We start from the raw sequence: 20,183 nt of genomic DNA on the forward strand, positions 1-20,183 counted from the left end.
TGTAATCAGGTGTTCCTAACACTGGTGCATTTGTTATCTCATCTTTGAGCTGTTTGAAGGAGGCTGTCATTTCAGGTGTCCAGTCTAGTCTGTTGCGTCTGTCTTTTGCTGCTTTGACGGTTTTTAGCAAGGGGGCAGTTATCGTGGAGAAGTCAAAAATCCATTGGCGGACATAATTCACAAGTCCAAGGAACTTTTGCATCTCCTTCACAGTTTGGGGCTCTGGGGTGTTTCTTATGGCCTCAACTCTGTCTGGTGTCACCTTTCTCCCTGATGCTGATACCACCTGGCCTATGTAGTGTACCTCTGTTTGGCAGTACTGACGTTTGTTTCTGTCCACTTTATAGCCGCTGTGAGCTAGGGTGGTAAGCAAAGCGATGGTGTCTGTTCTGCACTGCTGTTCTGTGGTGCTGCAGAACAAAATGTCATCGACATATTGCAGCAAGGTGCTGTCACATTGGAAGTTTGATAAGTCTTCTTTGACCACTCTGTTAAAGATGCTGGGGGACTCACAGTACCCTTGGGCCAATCTTCTGTACGTCATTTGCACTGCTTTGTAGCAGAACGCCAATAGGTACTGACTGTGTGGGTGAAGGGGGACGCTGAAAAATGAATTTTTCAGGTCAATCACGGAAAAGTATTGTGCATTCGGGGGGACATTGGTGAGGATGACAGAAGGGTCTGGGATGATGGGAAACTCTGGTACCACTATGTTGTTGATCGAACGCAGGTCATGAACCAAACGCCATTGATTGGTCTTGCCTTTACGAACCGGAAAAAGGCAGGTGTTGACTGGGGATACACAGGGGTATATGACTCCCTGATCTAGCAGGGCTTGTATAGTGGGGGCAATGCCTTCCTCTGCTTCCTTAGAAAGTGGGTACTGTTTAATTCTGGGTAGAATAGCGCCTGGTTTCAGTGTTATTTTAAATGGGGTGGCAGAACGGATGAGGCCTACATCATTGGGACCAGTGGTCCACAGATGCGGCAGGACTTGAGCCAAGTCTGCTTCACGTACTGAATCATATTTTAGTGGGGCAGCGGGTGTTCTCTTTTCTACTGTCACCAAGAGGGGTACCTCATACTGATAGACGATCTCTGTTATGGGGTATTCGTCAGGATCACCAAAGAGCTGCTCATCTGAAATGTCTCTCACTTGGTGTCCGGGTTTGATGAAAATTACACAGGCCCAGGAGCGCATATCGTCGTCTCCTGCTAGGAATGCCCCGTAAGTAGGTGTAATGTGAAGAGCAAGTATGCCTAGGATAATGTTTTTGTCCGATATCTGGTAGTGCTGGGACTGTGGGCGAAAGAGAAATTCCTTTGGGAGCTGGACAGTGCGCTGGTGCAGTTCAGGTGTGTTGGCTATAACGATGTGCACCGCGGTGGAGAATGCTTGCTCATCCACTGGGCGATCCCTTATTTGATCCTTCAAAGAAGAGTCAACAGTTAGAGCCAGCATCCGTGCTAGGGGTGTGCCTGGTATGGAACAAACCATTGTTCCGTTCTCATGGAAGTGAATGGTCATGTTCAGCTTCGCCATGAGGTCTCTCCTCAAAATTTTGACTGGAGAGTGTGGTGAATAAAGCAGTGGTTGCTCCAGCACCCGGTCTCCTATTTGTAGGGGTACTGGCTTGGTGAAGGGGACCCTTGCTATTGCCCCAGAGAATCCCTGTGTGTCCGCTTCTTGATCAGAAATAGGCAGATGTCCACCTGTGATGCAGGAGTACGTGGTGCCTGTGTCAATTTCAATTTCAAAAGCTTTTATTCGATTTGTACATACAAATCATACAAGCAGAAATACATGATTAAAATATTAAAATCACCATATAATTATACCAAGAAAGAAAAAAAGGCTAAATACATCAAATTGGAAATAATCACGTCTCTATAGGCCAATATTATTGTAAAATACAGACATTCTTATATTGATTAGCTGGGGATCAGTAGGAGTTACTCACTAGACTTTTCATGGGGAACTGAACGTTTAAAATTATTAATAATCATTCGATACTGTGGACCACTTCATGTTTAGTAATACCTTACTACAGAAATTGATATAAAAATTTTTAAAAATGGAGGCATAACTATACAGACAGGAGCGTAAAACAGTAATATCATCATAAACAGGTCCTGGCAGCTGTAAAGCATGAGTACAGACAGGTAAGTAGATAACATTATAATACAATACTTTTCCTGGCAGCTGTACATTTTAAAATAAAAGTAGCCAAAAAGAAACAAGTCTCCTCGTTCTCTAATGAAGATAAAAATATCAATGCTGTTTGTGTGGTACAAATGTTATATTTAATGAAGAGAGGTTTAAGGTATTTTATCCTAAAGTACTGATAAAATTTGCAAAAAAGCAAAAAATGGCAACTACTCTGCCTAGAGGTGCTATCGCATGGACAGGGTATATTTGAACTAGTTTTTATAATAGGAAAAGCAACCAGATGGTGTACAATGCCTAATCTGACCCGTGTTAACACATACTGGTGAGAAGGGCGAGTCACAAATACAAGATAAGATTGTAGTCCGGGAACTAGATTTAGGTCTTTATAAAATTTTATAGTAACATGATTGCCAACGGCTTTGTCTCGTTCGGCCTTACGAAAATTAAGAAACGTTAGCTTGATTTCTTTTTTAGAAATGGAGACAACTTTTTCAGGCTCACGAAACACGTCAATGTTAAAAAGACGTAGATACCAACGATGAATGTATCTTAACCATGATACACGTGAGGAGTGATCCAAACCTATACAGTCAAGGATGATATCCTTGGTGAATCGAGTCTCCGGCTTAGCCCAAATAGAACGCCACAATAAAAGTGGCCGAACTGCTGCCAAGTCGGAAATATACTCGATCCCAACTTCTTCGTGGATCAGCTGAATTGAGGCAGAAGGGGGAACACATAACATTCTCCTTAAAAACTTGTTTTCCTCCTTCTGCAAAGAAATACCCTCACAGTGACCCCACACCCCTGCCCCATACAGAGCAGAGGAGACACAGCATACATTGTAAATGTTCATCATGTCTAGGATACTTCGTGAGCCGAGTTTAGAGGCAAAACGAAATATGCTACTAGTTGACCGTAACATTCTTGTTTTTACGGCCTCAAATTCCACATTCCAAGACCCTCTATTATTGTATGTTATTCCCAGATAACAAAATGACTTGACAGAAGTTAACTTTTCCTTGTCGAGGAAGAAAGTGTGCTTTACCTGCTTGGCTGCCTGACCACATGACATTACATATGTCTTAGTTTTGTTCACACGAAGCCGCCTAGCTTGAATGAACTGCATAAAATTATCAATCAGGCGCTGTAGGCCCAACTGTGTTCGAGATAAAAGAACAGCGTCATCCGCATAAAGTAACAGCGGAACAGGTTTACCATCAATCAAAGGGGCGTCTGCTGGGATGTCGGTCAAAAATCGGTCGACACCATTAATAAAAAGGGAAAATAAAAGCGGAGCTAAAACACAACCCTGACGTATGCCCCGGGACACTCTAAAGAACGGGGTACATTCGCCAAGGGTGCCATAGCGGACTTTACATGAAAGTCTTTCGTACAATCTAGCTAAAAAGTACACTATTTCCCTAGGTGCCCCGGCATCAAGCAGAACCTCCCAGAGTATGTTATGGTTAACCAAATCAAAAGCGCTGCTCAGATCAGCAAAACATAAAAAGAGGTTGCCACTTTTAGCCACAGTATATTTACTAATTAAAAGGTCCAGATTTACGCATTGGTCCAGTGTACCCAGGCCTTTGCGAAAGCCGTATTGGACTCTAGTTAAAATGTTAAAATCCGTTGCCCAATCTTCTAGCCTCTTCAGCAAAATCCTACTCATCACCTTTACAGAGGCGTCCAGTAATGAAATAGGACGATAATTAGAGGCCTCTGCCTTGTCACCTTTCTTATGTAAGGGAATGATAATCGATTGACCCCAAGTAGAAGGAAATTCACTTTCGGCCGCACAATTAAAAACCCTCACCAAAATAGGAGCCCATAACGCTGTTTCGTCTTTGTATAAATCCAGCGGAACCCCATCGGGGCCGGGGGCCTTTCCTCCTTTACTTAAAGAGATAGCTTCCTGACATTCTTCTAGTGTTATAGCCATCGAAAGGGGCAACCATGGGTTTATAACTGGTGGGGATAACTCAGAGGCTGACCTTTCCGGATTAAAAATTTTAGAAAAATGATTAACCCAGTCACTACATGCCACGTATGAGGTCAGTTCTGGGACATTTTCTTTATTGAGAAACGAGCTGTTAATTGTTTCCCAATAGAGTTTACTATTTTTGGTCTCTGCCGCCTCCCTCAACTTGTCCCACGCCTCAGACTGCAGAACCCTTTTCCTTTTACTAATAGCTGTTTTATAACAGGCCCTGAGATATTGTATGTCCGTCTTAACACGTGGTTTAGTGCCTAGCGCATTCTTTAGGTCACGGAGGGCGACTATACATGTCTTATCGAACCACCCCTGTTTTGGGCCGCCATTAGCTAACGGGGTCTTAGTAAAAATACCATCAATACAGCTATTCATGGATACAAAATAATCTATTAAGCCGCCAGAATCACTGTCATTATCTAAGAAATAATTAATTTGGTTCTTACAAAGCATAACGACCTCCTTCTGCTTAGCTTTGGAGTTTAAACCTGTCCATTTAATCCTCAGGCCCTTTGGTCTAACAGGCACTATGTCAGTTGTACATTTACCCTCTGAAACTAATGAGGTACCGTGCCCCAAGAGGGTAACACGTAGACTGTTGTGGTCACTGAGACTTTCTTCATTCACGTACAAATCCGTGTAGGCTCCACTGCTGGACAGCAAAATATGGTCTATAAAAGAACATGCACCCCTGCCTGTAAATGTAGGGCATATAATTGCCTGGTTATTAACATTGCAATTTAACAGGGTCATATCTAGCATGACTAGCATATTATTTAAAGTGGAACCATAGCTACAGTGTTGAAAATGGGGAGAGCCCTCCCTCCCCCCCTGGTCTCCCCAATGGCTAATTGGTACTGCATCGAAACCACAGTTATTCACATTGGACAGACGACAGGGCTGCAAGTTAAAATCACCAGCCCAAACCACCTCAGCCTTTCTTTTCGAGATATCAAGAGCCTTATTGATTTCCCTTTCTAGAGGCAGCAAAATATCCCCCCTAGTTGCGTCAAAAATATTATTATAAAAATTAACAATAACTAAATCAATGTTCTTCCTGCACTCCACCCTAATAACTTGGCTGTATGTCCCCACGGTTGTGCTGTATTTAACTGTACATTCACACAGCTTGGTTGACATTAACAATAAAAGGCCCCCCTTAGCCCTGCCCGAGCTAGATTTAGTTGCTCTAAGGCAGAAGGATACATACCCTTCAATGTTAATTAGGTCTGGACACCAAGTTTCCTGAAGTAGGATTAGATCGAAACCCTCCCCCAAAAAACTGGTCCAGAAGGGTGTACCTAATTTGCCGGTAAGACCAGCGATGTTCCAAGAAATAAGAGAAATTCCTGCTGGTTTACCAGGGTTACCACCAACGGATATCTCCAACTGATTTTCTGGTGGTGAAAAGGCAGGACCCTCTTCCCGAATGATGGTAGCTGAACTTAAGCTCGGACTAGCGGTAGTTATACATATATCAAAGCTACCTTGGTTACCTATGTACTGGGGAGGTATTGCTAGCGCCGACGTAGTGAATTCGTGAGGTACAGCAAGGGGTGTGGCAGAGGAAGAAGAAGAACGCTCCATATCAAGAAAGGGCTTAGGGATGTTTAAGTCCAGTACGTCTAAAGGGCTAAGTCAATCTACCTCATCTAACGCGGCATATCTATTTGGGTGGGCGAATTGTGAAGACATTAGGTCTTGGGGGTGGGGTGGGTCCTGCCACATTTGTTGCCACGGGTGTTTATCTAATTGCGGTGGCTGGAAAGATTGCTGCCATTGATAAGCTGGCTGGTGTAGAGGTGGCGGAAAATGCAAAGGGTGTTGCCACTGTACTCTAGCTTGCTGCATAGGAAAAGGTAAGGCATTTGATACCTGCTGCTGTAAATTAACATAATGTGGGAAAGGAGGGGGCGGATAAGGTGGTTGCAGCCAAGGTTTAACGGCATGCTGTTGAAAAAACCCCGGTCCACTATTACTTTGAAAAGTGGGGGGATTAGGTCGTGCGGGATTTGGTAAAAAATGTGACAGAGGAAGTGGTTTAATTTGGGTCGCAGGACCACTATTAGGTGCATTACATACATAACTAGCTGCCCCTACATCCCTGAAATTGACAGTTATTACGTCCCCTACTATTGATTTCTTACTTCTACCCACCCAATCCCCTCTCCGAACGGTAAGAATTTCGCCGTTCATACTATTAGGTAGAGGTTTATGTAGATGAAGCCATTGAGCACATTTGTTTCTAAGCTCCGTAAACGTTTCTTTTACTCCCTCTTTCAATGGGGGAACAGCTGTCAACACAACAACAAAAGGAGAAACCTCTGGTGGTAGATTGATGGACCTAAAACGTGCCTGCTTCGGTTTAGGCCCTTCAGGTCTATTTGTAGAAAGGGGTACAGTGATTGAATTGGGTTTCCCTGCTACTTCCTTGGATTGAATAGATGTAGTGGCAATATTAGCATCAACAGAGTGTTGAATCGCCTGAACAGGAACACTCTCCTTTGTAGTCGGTACAGTTATTGGTTGAACGAGGTTGTTCACTATTTGCGACTCAAGAAATACTGAGTTCCCTGGGGCTACGCTACCTTGGGCTTTATTTAAAGCATCCTTAGGGGACCGGATACTCGTTAAGCATTCAGAGACTAAGTCTGTAGTCCCTTGCAATTGAACATGCCCTTGTCCTTGCTTATTTTGTGGCCATTTGGAGTGTATTAATGAAGTAAGCCTATCCACTTTAGAAATTAAAGGTTTGATTTGTGCTGCTAAAGTGGCTTCAAGATCTAGTTTTAAATCAGTAACCATATTTTGCACCCAGCACGGGATGCCTGATATCTTTTGTGGGGTGGGGGAAATCAAATTGTGATTCCTAACTGGTGCTTTTGTTTTACTTTTACCCTTTGATGTAACCTTAGGAGGGTTAGGTGCCCTTCTCCGGTGAACACTGGGTACAGGGGCTGTTTCCACATCGTTAAACCCACTCGGACTCGGCTCCTCTTTATCGGGCGACTGACATGATTCTAGATCTGGTGTAACCTCCAGGTCTTCTAAAGATGGATCCGAGTCAGATTGGGCAACCGATAAATCAACAGTATTCGGTACTGTTGGAACGCTATTAATAGGCAAGGTTATAGGTAAAGAGCAATTATTCAGAACCTGCATAGCAGGGGATTTAACCTTTGCCAAAGGGCCCAGGGATGAGCGCCTGGCATTAGCAAGATCCATAGATACTCTTTTTTCCAATAATACAATACTTTGATCAATAGTCTCGTGCACGCGTGAAATGAAGAGATCAATAGGTCCTGTCACCTGGGCTACCGCCGTAGCTTTTTTTGCACAACTTCGAGTTCTGCTACGTAAGGTCGACATTTTAGACAATTATGATTATCAAGGGTGAAGACACAAGAGTTCTGGGCCAGGGCCGTCCTCTGCCGTCCTTGAACGGCCTTAAACGGCCCGCTCTTTGCCCGGTCTTCGCCCCGGTAGTCGCCCCGCGCGCGTCCCGCGTCGTGGTAGAACTGAGGCCAGTAATGAAGGCGAAGGTTGGGGGCGTGGCCGCCGGGGGAAGAGGCAGCAGCTGTGAGCCGCTGAGGCTGCTGGACCTCGCAGTCCCCCGGTAGGCTCCACGCACAGACTGTAGTTTGAATCCTCAACCTGGGAGCGCGTGACTCACCACGGACTGTGGATCCGCTCACACCAGGGAGGACGAGGCAAATGGAGCGTTGAGCGGCACCCGCGGAGCGGGTGTCGCGAACAGTAGCAGGGGATGGCAGAAAACAAACACACAGCACGAGTCTGGCTCCTCTCAAGATGCAGGTAAGCCCAGAAAGCGCCAAATGACCAGGGAACCCAGGCGATGTTAAAGCGAAGGCTGGGGGCGTGGCCGCCGGGGGAAGAGGCAGCAGCTGTGAGCCGCTGAGGCTGCTGGACCTCGCAGTCCCCCGGTAGGCTCCACGCACAGACTGTAGTTTGAATCCTCAACCTGGGAGCGCGTGACTCACCACGGACTGTGGATCCGCTCACACCAGGGAGGACGAGGCAAATGGAGCGTTGAGCGGCACCCGCGGAGCGGGTGTCGCGAACAGTAGCAGGGGATGGCAGAAAACAAACACACAGCACGAGTCTGGCTCCTCTCAAGATGCAGGTAAGCCCAGAAAGCGCCCCTGTGTCAATGAGAAAGCTATATGTTTTGTTATTTATCGTGACCAGGACGGTGGGGTCATCTTCACCGCTCATGATGCATGATAAAACTGGGCACACAAGATTTGTCTGTGGGCTGTCCTAGCAAGTGTATCCTCCAGCTTGGTATTGCTGGATGGTGCCCTGTGTGAAAGGGTTGGACCCGGAACTGCCATTGAGCACAGCAACTCTGCCGGCGCCGCATCCCGCACTTCGGGGTGTTACGCATAAGGATACCACTAGTGTATGCATCCAACACTTGTGGACTAGTAATCTAGACGGAATTAGCAACTGGATCCCCACTGTAACAAGTGTCACCACGAAAAACTAAGCTACTTTATTACTCATTGGGATATTTCACTTCTCACACCAAGAATCCATTCTTTATTGAAAGGAACCCGGTCTCGAGCAGGGCCGGGACGGAATTATCACCGGCACTGCGACCTTTGGTCCTACACAGACCATCTACAGCCCTGATGAGTCGCGGGAAAAGGTGTTTCCCGGCGACGAAACACGTGTCGGCTGGCACTTATTGAAGAATAAAAGAGGAGCCGGAACATTGGTGTCCCTTTTTTGAATGCTGAATACGAACTTTTATGTCCTCTGATGAATACGAACTTTAATGTCCAATGTGACATCTGATTTTGCTCTTACTTGCATTAGAAGTGTGCAGTGGGTCCTGTTTGGATTGTTTACGTTGTGTTCTGACACGACTTTGAGAGGTTTAGGGTCTTACCTCTAACCCATTTGCACCTTTGCTTCAACATAGCCACTGCGGTTCACCAATGAGCTGTGCGCCCAGCATTTCCCTCAGCATTTAAAATACCCTGTTCTAATTTGTACTCACCACTCCTCCTTGGGGTGTAGTGTTTTGGGCTTGGGACACCATTTGGTACGTGGATACTTGCTGTTGCAGCTGTATGGGAGCTTGCATTTGCTGGGGCTGTATGTGGACTTGCATCTGCTGGGGATGCATGGGGATTTGCATCTGCTGGGGCTGCATGGGAATTTGCATCTGATGGGGCTGCATGGGGACTTGCTGTGGGGCAGGCTGGGCATAGGCATACAACATCTGTGGCTGTTGTGAAAACGCCTGTGGTTGTTGTTGTAATTGTGGTACTACTTGTTGGATGGGGACTTGGTGGATGAGGCCCATGAGTGGCTGGGCTTACTCTCGAGGTCTAGTACGACATTTCCTCATCATGTGGCCTTGTTTGTGACAATAAAAACAAGTGCTTGTCCCTGCCTGCAGTTGGGACCTCTGTTGCCCCATTCCATTTCCTCGTCCCTGCATACCCGTGTTTCTGTTGGAGTTGTTTCTGTCATTGCTGTGATACTGTTGTTGGTCATTCCCATAAGCAGGTAGTGGTGTCACGTATTGTACAGGGGGCTGTTGTTGTACGTACTGCACTGTAGGCTGTTGCTGGGCCTGTACACACTGCACTGCTTGTGGTGGTCGGGTCTGCAAGTACTGTATGGCTGGCTGTGTTTGCTGCTGTGTCTGGGCTTGCACATATTGCATGGCAGGTTGTGTGGCAGGCTGTTGTATCTGAGGAGTGTGTGCCGGGACATATTGTATGGCAGGCTGCTGCACTTGTTGTGAGGACTGGGTATTGGTGGTAAGCGCGTTTTGGGTGGCCTGTGGAAAGGTGGTAACTGCTGTCATTTGGCTGACAGGCGCAGCCAACATGACAGTGTCTAGGGCGTCTTTTTTCTTATTAAGCTTCTGCTGCACCAATTTTGCAGCGGCATTCTCTATAGCTAGTTGTCTACTTTTTTCCTGTTCTATTTTCTTTTTGCAGAAATGTATAATGTGGTCTTGTACTTCAGGCCATGGTTTTCCTTCCATGGCTACTACCCCATCTAATTTCTCCTGTACATCGTCTGGCAGTCCTCTTTTAACCATGTGCTAAAAGAGTCTGCTATTTCCTCCAGTGGTATTCCAAGAGTCACCTAACTCCTGGTGCCATTTTTCTTTCATTCTGGAAATAAAGTTAATCGGGTCTTCATTTGTTTGCATTGTCAGTGACATGAGAGACCCAATATCTGGAACATCAGGGTACTTTAGCCGCAATTTAGTCCAGACTCCTGCCCTTATGTTATCGAATGGTTCTCCATCGTAGGTTGTGTCGTTCATAGTTATCAATCCTCTACTGATACTTGTGAAAATTTCTTCTGCTTCCCCTCCCATGAGGGATATTAGCAAACTTTTCATTTCACCAATCCCTGGTTTGGTGCCTGTAGTATTTTTCTCTAGGGCCACTATCCATTTGCTGGCACCCTCCGTGAGGGGCGGGAGGTTCTTTTTAATGGCTTCCTTCTCCGCATAAGACCAGCAGTTATATATGGGGGGGGGCCTTTGCTGTTTTGTATATTAGCAGCATCTGGCGACTAATCCCTGCCCCTGGATGCTTCGGTCTTGTGGTGTCATATCGTATGGCATATTTCTGCCAAATTTTGAGACTGGCTTGCATATAATCATAGTCCCAAACCTCATCCCCTGCACCCTGCAGGATACATTCTACTGCTGTGGCCATATGCTGAGGTTCGAAAGACCCTTCTCTTGGCCATGGGATCATCTGCGGGGCCAAGGATTCTGTCCATCCGGCCAGATCGTCTGTGAACGGGTTGACAGCATAATCTGAATTCTCGACTATTGTCACTATTTGGTTGGGCGTTAGGTCATTGTCCCTCAGGGCACCTGGCCTGCTGAGGAACATGCCATTACCTGTTCTAGCTCGAGTGTTTCGCATGGAGGCGGTGCCAGTGACCTTGTAGTTGATGTGGTCTTCGGTGCCAGGGCCATCGTATACGATGTCCTCTGGTCGTCCGTGTGTTCCCAACACTGTAAGTCTTTCCACCTCTGTGGTTCTTTTCCTCCTTTTTCCCCCTGTGTCCTCGGTATTTTGGTATTCTTGATTGTCGTAGAAGGGGTTTGTAGATTGCTTTGTCAAATTTGTGGCATGTGGCTGGCTGGAGGAATATTTCTTGGCTGGGGCGGATGGTGGGGCAAACGGGTCCGCTACCGGCGCAGGGTGCCGCGGTGGTATGTCAGGGGGTGTAGGCTGGACCTGTGTTGTCTCGGTAGTCGTATGTGTGTGGTCTGGCGCAGCTGTCTGGCGGCAAGGGGAGGGGGACCTATGGTACTGCACTTCTGGACGTCTTTCACAATCTCTTGTGTCCCGAGAGGGACCTGCACTTGGCAAAGGTGTGGATGGGAAACGAGCTGTCTGCTGTTTACTATGGCCTAGTTCCCCAGTCCCTCCCGTGCTTTCAAAGATGTTTGCCTGTCTGGTACGTTGTCGCGAGGTGTTCATTGTTGCTTGGGTATTTGGTGAGTTAAAGTAGGCAATCTTGAGGGTCTCGGATAATCTGTCACTTATTTGTTCTAGCTTTAATGAGGCACGTCGGACCACCTGGGATATGTCGTCACGTTCAGGGCTATGTGGCCTTTCTCTGCTGAACATGTAAGGTCGGGCATTCCCATTGGGACTGCACTCTAAGCTTTTGTTGAATTCTGTGGCCGTTCTCCAATTGTCATAATGGACTAGATATGGTGCCGGCGGGCCCTGTAACTCTCTATCCTTATTCTGTTGTTGGACAGAGGAGAATGTGATCAGTGGTTCGCCTGTGTTTGTGCCGCAAAATGGCATGTGGTCTCGTGAGATGGCCTCCTGCTCCTGGAGTGGTGGAACATTGGTGTCTCGGAGGCTGTTCAGATCGGGGTAATGGGGGAGCGCAGGGCGAATTGAATCTAGTGAGTGGTGAGATGACGTGCGTGATTGGTTTTATGATGCGATGGACACCTCCTCCTCAACAGGCAGGACTGTGACAGAAGTGGGGTTCAATTGAAGTGAAAACTGCCCATTTATTTGCCCTGGTAACCCTGGTACCGTGGTGTGCAGTGTTGGACTGCCACCGGTGATGGGTGTATCAGGTGGGGGGTTGACTAGGGCTGGCACTGATGCGGGTATGGTGGCTGGCACTGTATCGGGTATTGTTGGGCCACTGCTGGTGCCGGGTGGTGTCGATGGGGCAGCACTACCTTCAGTGACAGGTTGAGGGTGTTCGGGTGTGGCAAAGAGATCACTTGGGAGTTGACTGTACCCCACAGTTGCCATATTATTAGTTGTACACTGTAGGTCCAGCTCTTTATTTTCGGAGGATGCTATGGCGGTATACGTGCCATTGGCCTGGTACGGTGGGGGCGCCGAAGGGGCAGTGGGCCGGGTGGCAGTGTGTTCTGGCGTATTGTCCTCTTTAAAGATACGCTAGAGATCTAAGGTGGCCTTCCTTATTTGTAATTTGGTGCCGGAGTATTTGGTGTTTAGGAAGGTGATGGCGTGCTCAAGGATATTTACGTCAAAACTTACTTCTGAGGGCCATGGATAATTCATATTTCTAGTTAACTTGTGAAGCTCCCTACAATGTTTGAGTATGCGTTGTTCCTGGCCACTAAACATTTTCAGGACATGTTGGAGCGGTGTTGCCATGATGGGATATTTGTGTGGAAGCAGATTAGGCTCTGCAGAGTTTTATATAGCGCGAACTAGACTCAAACCGAATCGGGTATCAGAGCGCTTTACATAGCACCAGTTACGTTACATGTTACGTTACATGAGGACACAAATTCATTTTTAGGCACAGGGAGATTAAGCGATTTGCCCAGAATCACAGGAGGTTTTGGCGTCGTTACCGAGACTCGAACCCAGTTCTCCAGGTCCGAGGTCGAGCGCCCTAGCCGTTAAGCCTATGGCACAGTTTCTGGCATCATATATGTCTTCTTGTTTACTTTGACTCTCTTCTACTCTATCAACTTTGCCACTCTAAATAACCAGGCCAGATAAAGCACAGACGTTGGTTGTCATCCACTTAGTAACATGAATGGAGACACCTGGGTTACAGAATGTGGGGTGGTGTGGTAAAACTTCAACGTTTATTTTATGGCCTCTTCAAAAATTTAACTATTACACTTTTCACCTTTGATGCAATACATTTTCACTCTGTTTATTCTCTCTATCAACCCATTAGTTTGGGGAGGATTGAGAGAACTCTTAATATGTTTATCAGCTGACTCAGGTAAAAATGTCTCCATATCCGTATTCAGAAATTGAAACCCATTGTCTGAAATGATATGTTCCAGGAACCCTTGTCTTGTGAAAATGTCCCTCTACAATAAGACAGATTTCTCAGCTGTGGGTGCAGAAACATAACATTCGTCCAGTCACTTACTATGATCATCCATCAGCACAAACAAATAATGTTGGTGATGAGGTAAAACTCAACGGCTGTCAGGGAACTAACTAGCTTGTAATTGTGAGGTAAACACCTTAAACACTTTCTCTGCCCTACTGCACACCACATATGGGGAGGTAGGAGTTGAATATGATGCTTAGGTTTTGGGTGTGGTCCGTGGGGGTGGGAGGGTTACCGAGGGTGGGGGGCCAACAGGAATTGTCCCAAGCTGTGGGGCAGGGTCCAAGGACTAGAACTTCTGTCTGCTCCGAGTTGAGTTTCAGACAGCTGCTGTTCATCCAAGCTGCAACGTCTTCCAAACCTTCTTGAAAGTCATGTCTGATGGTTTCAGGGTCCTTCATGAGGTAGATCATGAGCTGGATGTCATTGGCATAAAAGATAATACTTAGTTCATGATGTCTGATGATGGCTGTAAAGGGGCACATGTAGATGTTAAAGAGCGTGGGAGTGAGTGATGATCCTTGTGGAACTCCACAGTTGATCTGTGGGCTTAGAGAGGAAAGATGGTAGTCTGATCTTTTAGCTTCTGCTGAGGAGGTAGGAGCGGAGCCAGTCGAGGGCAATTCCCTGTATTCTGACATTGTGGAGTCTGGCTGCAAGAGTGTGGTGGGAGATGGTGCCAAAGCTGCAGAGAGGTCTAATAGGATGAGGGCTATGGTGTGACTTTGGTTGAGGAACATGCAGATGTCATCTGTGGCAGCGAGGAAGGCAGTCTTGGTGCTGTGGTTGCTGCAGAATCCAGATTGGATGGGGTTGAGAACGTAGTTCTCTTGAATGAAGATTGTCAGCTGGACATTGGCAATCTTCTCAGTGACTTTTGCAGTGGAGGGAAGGAGAGAGATAGGTCCCTAGTTCTTCAGGTCTGTTGCATCTGCAGAGGGTTTCTTGAGGAGGGTCTTGATCTCTGCACACTTGCAGTCATCTTGGAAGGTGCAGGATTTGAAAGAGGCATTGATGGCCCATCGTACCTCGGGCGCTATAACAGCGCCGGCTCTGTGGAACATATGTAGAGGGCAGGGTTCCGTAGGGGCACCTGAGTAGGTGCTCTTCATGGTTTGGTGACATCTTTGGTGGTGACAGGGGTCCAGGCGATGATGGTAGGCCGGCTGTCATTGATGGAGGTGCAGTTCTTCTAACAAATGGATTATTTTGGGTGTGAATCAACTCATATTTTCTTATTAAGACTCCTTAAATCAATACAATGTTGCATACCCCATTGTGTTTGGAGGCCATCACCAATCAAGATAACCACAAACTTGCCTCAACAGATTCGCTCATGCATCTGTTCTGCAAGCTGGCCAACTCTATATAATTGATCATTCCTTACACTTAACGGTACTGATCTGATCTGGTTATTGATTTGGATAGGACCCTGTTTCACTTTTATCCATTGCTTGAGTCCTAGAATTTTTCCTAGATCTAATGAAAAGAGCAAAAGAAATTCTTATTTAATAAAATCGCATAGTGGTAGCTCTTAAGTACTTGCTCACATGTTTGACACTAATCTAATGATCCCTGATTGTAAGACACATTGTGGCAAAAACCTTACTTTGCATTCTGCGCTCATTGAACTTTAATATGTCTTTGATAAAGCCTTCAAAATCAATCTTCCAACCTTCATAGGACATAGGAGGAAAACTTCTTGTCACCTTATGTTTTATGAAACAAATCAGATGTATTCATCATAGACCTTGCACATGAGCCTACTAAGAGATGTAAACACTATGGCATATATCTATGGATCTATAAAATTATTGGGATCCCCTCTAGCCATATTATCCTTTGTTACAACCCAAATTATATCCTGTAATTCTTTTATGATATGTCGATTTCTCTCCACTTAGAACTCCTCCTCAACCACACTCCCGACGATGTCAAGTTAGGCTGAAAACTTTGGTGCACTTTAGCAAAATGTCCAACTTTTGAACATTTGCAGAAAGAGACATTTCTAGCCTGACATCCTCTTGGTCCTCTACCACGTGGGCGACTGCCACACTTAAAATATATGTTTCACTGTTCTTCACATCTTTTTGTACAGGTAAACTACCTTGAACCACATTCACACACCCATTCAATGGTTTTGTGCATTCAGTTCCCTAAGAGATATGTGTGCCAATTTTACACTCTTGGCGACCTTAACATCTATTTCCAATGATGGATTACCCATAGTGAATATTTTTTGTTGAATGAGTTTGCCTGAGCAAATACCAATAAACCAATCTCTAATCAATTGGTCTGTGAGTTCCTGAAATTGACATTTAGACCACAACTTGTTTAACACGCTTCTGTGTGCGGCAACACGCTCAGTTTATGTTAATGCTTTTTTAAAGAACTGGTGAGTACAACAAAATTATGTTGGATATCCAATTTTTCTTCTAACTGTTTGAAATACTTCTGGTATTTATCTAACTCTTCTACCTCAACTGTTTGACCCCTTTCCTACCTTCTAAAACCCAGTGAATGAAGTAGTAGAAAGTGTTTCATTTCTGCCCTGAAGCATGATGCACCAATCACCTGAAATACATTTTGAAGACATCAAATGTAAATGTAAATGTAAATGTGGGTGTACTTGTAAAGCGCACTGTGACTCCATGGAGTATCCTGGCACTGTAGACCGCTGGGGAACCTGTCCTGGTTTTCCCTGTGAGATGGTCCCTTTCTGGGTATCTCCAAGGTGAAACCAGGCATCCCCGGCGTCTGTGGGGGGCCGTTGTAGAGATGAGGCAAGCTAATGCCCAGAGTTGCCGAGTGTGTTCCCTGGTTAGAGTAGGCACTGAGGCAAGAATTATTGAGTCCGTTTTGACCCTGGTCCATGACCCTGCCGCGTCGGGAATTGAACCCTGGTCCCGGGCGGTTGTCTTCTTATGGGTCTGCCGCCTCTAACCAGTGAGCCACACCACTCCACGGAATCCCTGGGCTGCTTGGAGATTCCAGAAATGGTAGAGGAGAATTTACTGACTGCATGCCTAATATACTGTAAAAACGTAAAAGACTGACTGCAAATAGAATGCAAGTAAGGATACAATAAAATTCCCTTCAAATAACTTTATTTTGGCAATCATACCATAAAATTATAAATACGACAGTAGATATAAAAACAACCACAATAACCGATCACAGTTCATATTAAAGTTAACAAATAAAAACAGTTAAGTTATAGAAGATAACATGACAGACAAACATATCCAGGAGTGGTATGATTGGTAATACATAAATACAAATGCTACCCCAAGGAAAAAAGATGTTCACTCTTGTAGCCATGGGATAATCTCCACTCGCGTTATGGACTACATATGCCCCACAAATGTAACTACATAAGATGCAAGAAGGGGATGGGTGTTAGTTCGTTGCGTTCTGAGCAAGTCCAGATAGCTATATGTGTACAGGTGTTTGCTTAGATGTTTGATCCATAACTGTTGAGTTCTAGTGATATTTAGTTTCTTGTTGTATCATGAACTCAAGGCCTAATTAAATTGCTTATATTGTTATCATGTGCTTGGTTGCAGATTATGTTATCTCATTTAGTAGAACGTGTTATACATGCCAAGAAGTGTTACCATCCTGTCTCTATTCTTTTAATTACCGTTACAAATGATCTACAGATATATCAAGATAACCCATTTATCAATGTATAAGTTTTTCTTGGTGATATAAGGAGGAAAGGGGATTTCTTCCTGCCATGTCTTTTGTTGGTTTACTGGGATATCCCACAGATGGTAGGACTTAGCCCCATTGAGTTTCTTTTTTGTCACCCTGTCCACAGTCCACTGACTTTGTTACTAATGAGTTCTAAGTCATGATTATTGGCAATCAGGAACATTTGTGAAGGTTTTGGAGTGTTTAATGTAGCAGTTTCAGTCAACAGACTCATTGGCAGTCCTTGCTGATTCAGCACTGGTAATGCCAAAGAAAGTGGCCTCTCCATCCCAATGAGGAGGTTTGCCTTGGACTTCTACAGCATATAAACAAAGAAAACCAACATGGTGACCTCAAAGGTTTTCAGTGGCACAGTAACAATAAACCTGCCATGTTCCTGAAAGGCCAACAATGCCGCTACCTGGAAAGATTCAACTCCTGCACATCAGTTTGGTGGTTCCCCAGGGTATCTAAAAAGGATCTAGGTCCTAGGATTGTATTTACTGCTGCCGTCATCTTTTCTAGAGCGTTCCCATCACATTTTGGCCCCTCACAGGGGATCTTATAAGTGGGAAGAGACTTGGCGGTCCACTCAGAAGACTCAGCAGCTCCAGTATTTACCACCTGAGTCATTGGGAGTGCAGGAACCACAACATCCATACCTGGGATTCTTGACTTTCAAAATCAGCATCCCTTGGGCTCTCCTCTAAGCACAGGATGCTTAGGATAATCCAGCATGATCACGCAGTCAGCAATGACTAATCTGTTTCATGATTCCACCATCTGGTCGGGTTGGTCTCCCCCAAAGTACACCTCTTACTCCATTATATTTTGATCTGGGATTCCATTCTCTGACAGTGGTGCTAGGTTTAAACCATTAGCCTATTGGAGAAGACTCTGGTCTACCCCGGAATTAGCCCATTTTGCCGTGGCTCTCAAAGATATCAGAGGAGCCGACACTTCCCATAAGATCAGACGGCTACAACAGGTTAAAAGATCCCTGGTGAATACGGGCATGGTGCATCTTTGGTAAGATCCTGTACACAATATGTTTCCCTCAACAAAAAGTATTTAAAGATGGGTATTGGCCCATGATCAGATCTGGTATTCTGAGTCATTCTAAAGCTCCATCTTTGACCAGCACCTTCTTGGATCATTAGCCGGAACCATTATATGAAGATGTTTGGGACTTTATAACCATGCCTATTGATAGTTATTTTCAGTTCTGCATAGGAACGTTACCGACCAAAGTCTGCACGAAAACCTGGCACCATCTCAAGATAATAAATGCCTATTCTGTCAGAGTTCGGATGAAACAATCCCCCATATGCTATTTGCTTGCCCATCACACTGTTCTTCACAGAGCAAATGGCTCAAACCAATCTGTCAGAAGCTGGGTACTAGGTCGAGTGCTACTGCACTGAGACTATTAAAGACAAGTACACAAAGGCAATTGTGATTGCTATAGCGAAGTTCTTGGGATAGGTAAAAATTGAAAATAAACAGGCTGCGACAGTGTTTAGCAATACACTGTCTTCTGCTTATTTCTCCAGTCCTGTTACACACTATTTTTTATATTTATATATCTCTTATATTTGTTTTACCTGTATAGGGACCAGTCGAATTGTTTTTATAGCTTGCATTGATTTCAATTTTTTACTGTAATAGGGGGAATATATTTATTAGCTTTTCTAGCAGATATTTAAATTGTTTGCCTTTTTAACATGTATTACCATATCATTTGTATAGTCTTTGATGAGAAATTGATTTTATATATGCTTTTTGTGATGATGTTAATATTTCTTGTCTTTTATGATCAGTTTGGTTGAAATAAAGACTAATAAATGAAATGATATGAAATAAATGAAATTAAATGATTCTACCATCACTCCTCTCACAAATAGGGGTGGAACTAATCCGTGCTTTACATCTGCAGGGTAGGACTTGACAGAGGTCTATAAGAAGATCATCTTAGATGCGGCAAGCTCCGCCCTCTCAAAGCCTTTCATCTTTATGTGAATGCATTATAAAAGAAAACTTCAAAGATGAAAAATAAAAAGGGTAATTTGTCAGCCAAAAAAAACTGCGCTCTGGGTATGCAATCTTAGTAGATTATTAGGGAAATTATGATCCAAATAATGATAAAAGTTCCCTTTGCTGAGGAAGAGGATAATGCTAGTGATGCAGTTAGCAATGGACAAAGTTAGTGACACCCTTAGTTGCTCATTTCACCCAGTACTGAATCACCAGCAGTCCTAGTGTAAACATTATGCGATAAGGGAATGTCGTGATGAAGATGAGGGTCTATCCTTAGCCATCATATTCCTGCCACTATTACCTCATTGCAATGAATTGGTTTGATTGCCATCAGAAAGAGTACGCTTGACAGTGGAAATCTTGAAGGGTTCACATGCCAGCTAGAAATGTGCATGATGAGAAGCCCCTTTGGCTCATCTGGGAATATTGAGATATAATATAACCATTTATGCTTAGTGATTCTATCATGAGATAGGCCAACCTTTTCCACAGCCCTAAAAGGAAAGCACCACACGACACAGTTAAAAGCCTTCTCTGCAATCACAGAGACTGACAGTGCTTCATTCTGGTGGGGATGGGCCAGCGTTTGAAGTTGGTTCAGTAGGTTTGGACGGAAACAAACCTCACCTGTGAGTCATGGATTAGCGATGATATCTGGATGGCAAGATTTCAGCTGGGATCTTGTGGTCATTGTTAATCAATGAATATGAGGTGATAGCTACTACAATCCCGAGGATGTTTCTCATCTTTGCAAAGGAGTGAAATTATAGAGTTTTTAGACATATACTTTAGGGTAGGCTATAGATCCTACCTCTTTAAAGAACATCAGTAGGGTGTGGAGCAAGTGCTCCTAACCAGTCCTATGACCAGGGAAGCCATCCTACCCCAGAGATTTACATAACGGAAGTG

General features: G+C 44.9%; 1 pseudogene across 1 annotated transcript in view; it reads left to right on the top strand.

Moving 5' to 3' along the window:
• The window catches only part of LOC144752085 (nicotinamide N-methyltransferase-like), a 77,513-nt pseudogene that overhangs the window by 8,954 nt on the left and 48,376 nt on the right, over positions 1–20,183 (top strand). The window lies entirely within an intron of this gene.

Source organism: Lissotriton helveticus, chromosome 4_2 (genome assembly GCF_964261635.1).
Source record: "Lissotriton helveticus chromosome 4_2, aLisHel1.1, whole genome shotgun sequence".
NCBI lineage: Eukaryota > Metazoa > Chordata > Amphibia > Caudata > Salamandridae > Lissotriton > Lissotriton helveticus.